A 3,357-nucleotide genomic window follows, 5' to 3' on the forward strand; every position below is an offset into this window, starting at 1 on the left:
GGGTTATTGTCTGGTCCTTTTCCCTGTGTTTTTCCTCTTGTCATTAGTTCCCTGGTGTGTCTAGTTATCTGATTGTGTTCACCTGTGGCCCCACAGGTGAACACAATCAGATAACTAGACACACCAGGGAACTAATGACAAGAGGAAAAACACAGGGAAAAGGACCAGACAATAACCCNTGCAATCAGCGTTGCCTATGGTATACACCAATTTGTGATGGTTGAAGCCACTTAGAGTGGATTTCTGGATAGGCCAACCAGGTCTGTGAGCTTAGTCAATAAAGGAAAATCCATGCATGCGTACATTTAAGCCATGTTGTTTTCTGTAATAAGGTTATAATAAAGCACGTATGTTATTATTTTTCAGGATATTGAATGAACCTTTTCTCCAAAAAAACCTGACACATTTGTCTTTTCCACCCGCCTGCTAAGTTCCTACTCCTCTATTTCGGGGGGCCCATTCCTAAATTATAGCCCCCGCTTGATGGTCTTACAAAAGCCATGCCTCCTTGTACATAGTCTACTGAGACCACATCGTTTTGCTTAGGAGTATGTTATAAAACAGGCAGCCAGTTGTGTCCTCCTCCCATCTGTTCACCCTGCTCTGGTCTCTATTTCTCCTGTGTTCCATGCGCAAAGCTAGTGATGTGAACAAACCTTCTGTCCCTGAGAGGACTGAGTGGCGCGCCATCCGCTCTGTGCGCCACCAGAGATGGAGGGCAGAGATGGAGGGCTGTTAGGAGGGGGAGACATTTTGAACAACGTCAGTTGGAAGCCTGAGAGAGGCTGCGAGAAGTAACAATTGGGATGAATTGGGGGCAAAGGAAGGAGAGCGGTGTATCGTAGCTGTTGATGGGGTTTATGCAGAGAGAAACATAAAGGGGTGGAGAGGAGATGAGGAAGTGAGGCTTACACTGGGGGGAGTTCTGTAAGGATGGAAGAGTGGAGGAAGGAGGGAGATGAGGAAAGGACCAGCCGAAAAGAAAAATATCAGGAATTAGAGTGGTAGGTCTTGAGTGACATCTTGCAGGAAAATGACTGTCAGAACGAATGAGCAGATCAAAAATCGAATGGGGTGTCAAAGTTAAATGTATCATTAATGTTCACATCATCACACAATTGCTAATATTAAAAAATGTGGACTAATTCCTTCATTTATATGATGTTATAGTAAATGATGGGCTCAATTAACTGGGTCTGAGTGGGCATACAAATACAATTTAATTTAGGTTCATATATGAAATAGTATTAGTATTGCCAACACCCACAAGGGGTGTTGGCAATACTATTTCCCTGTAGAGAATTTAATACAATATACGATATATGTTTAAAAGAATGGTACAGTTTTTTATACAGGTAGGTACATGTATCTATGACTTTACGAGTGAAGTCATAGATACAAGTATTTACCTGCCGTGGTGGCTGATTGTTTTCACCTTGTAAGGGTGATTACAGGGCAAGCATAGACTGTATAAGAAGTAGATGTAGTCATTGTGATGTCACTTCGTTGACTGGTGGACTATGGTTTTCAAAGTGGCAAGTTTGCCATTTTGGCCAGAGCCACTTACCATTTGGTCTTGTTAAGTACAACCAAACAATGAACAAGACATTTATCGGCGACTTTAATTTTAATTTTCATTAACTGAAAACAAAAAGCTTCAAAGTCCTAAGATGAAAACACAGAAAGCACTCAAACTTGAAACCATGGGGTATAGCGACCTGTTAAACACAAGGTAGCCACATCCTAAACAACAAGTGTTTTTATTTATAAAATACTTTAACAAAATGAACATCATGTAGTGTTAAAAAAGGCTTAAAATTAGCTAATGTGAAGATAAACACATTAGGAACATTTTTGCTAAAATAATGTAATATTTTCGTAGACTTCTATACAATGCAATGGACCAAAAACCATGTTTAACTAACACAAACGTTTTGTCATTTTGTGCCAAGATACACAAATAATATCACCTAGACTAAAGTCACATTATGCTAAGTATTTCAAAAAATATATACATAATGTTTTACATAGGTGCTATTATGCTCTGCTTTATGCTAATTGAAGTGCCCAGTAAAACACTATATAGTCATGAATCAATGGCCCTCATAATGACCTCTGTCTATTTTTAATCCTGCCTCCTCACCTCCTGCCTTCTGCTGTTTATCTTTAGTACCTCCATCCCCCTCACGGTCCTTTGGTGGCTATTTTACAATTTGGCTAAATCCAGCTCTGAGGTAACAAGTGACACCTTCTGTTTCCATGCTTCCGGTCGCTAGGCAACCTCAGCAATTATGCCACTGCCAAGAGAGGAAAAGGGAGGAAGTAGCACCCCGAGGGCCCCTGCCTCCGTTAATCTTGGCTGGTCAGAACTTCATCCTCCATCTAAGTGTAGTGCCTCCATACCAGGCCAGTGACGAGGGCCACTGCAGCATGCTGTGTTTCCAACTGCTCTCATTAAATCAGATCTTTTTCCTGTGTTACAGAGATGCTTCTGGCTGGTTGAGGAAGTGTGCGAGGAGCAGAGTGACTGCACTGAAACACTCTGCTGCCCTCTGTTGTTCTCACTGTTTACTGTAGTAATGAAACACAGTGGTGATATATAAAAAAAAAAATGTCCTATGTGTAACCTATAGCCTATCACATAGTGCTTTATGCAAATATATAAAAAATTAAAAGTATATAGAACTCACTAATATAACCTTAAACTTGAGAGGTTAGATTAATGGCAGTGGTAGAAGAAGTTCTCTCAGTATCCAAGTAAACATCATCTGACTGTTATTTATTGTAGTATTTTAATATTGTTCATAATTCATTTAAATGTCAGACTCATTTCAATGATGTAAGATGATGCAAGATGCAATAATAAAGAAACATGAATGTACTAAAAATCTAATTCTATTAACAAGTCATGCTTTTAAGTAACATTTAAATGTATTACCTGAGATTAAAGAAGAATGTAAGATTGTAATCTATTACCTAACAAAATGTCACTGAATTAATTCTATGAGATTAATCTTTATTGTCTTTTAAGGTTTTTGTGATTTTTTTCTTTTGCCCTGGTAAATCTGTGTTTATATATATAATATATAAAGTCATTGTATGATATTGTACTAATTTATAACCATGGCTCTTTTTTGGACAAAACAAGGCTTTCAGGGGAATCAAAAATTGATTTAGGTCACTCCTTGTCACGCTCCTGGGTTCATGTCACGGTTGTAGTTTTGTAGGTTTGGGTGTTTTTGCTGGTTTCCATGTCATGTTTTCTCTGGGTTATTGTCTGGTCCTTTTCCCTGTGTTTTTCCTCTTGTCATTAGTTCCCTGGTGTGTCTAGTTATCTGATTGTGTTCACCTGTGGCC

Source organism: Notothenia coriiceps, unplaced genomic scaffold (genome assembly GCF_000735185.1).
Source record: "Notothenia coriiceps isolate Sejong01 unplaced genomic scaffold, NC01 NC01_scaffold00017000, whole genome shotgun sequence".
In the NCBI taxonomy this organism is placed as follows: domain Eukaryota; kingdom Metazoa; phylum Chordata; class Actinopteri; order Perciformes; family Nototheniidae; genus Notothenia; species Notothenia coriiceps.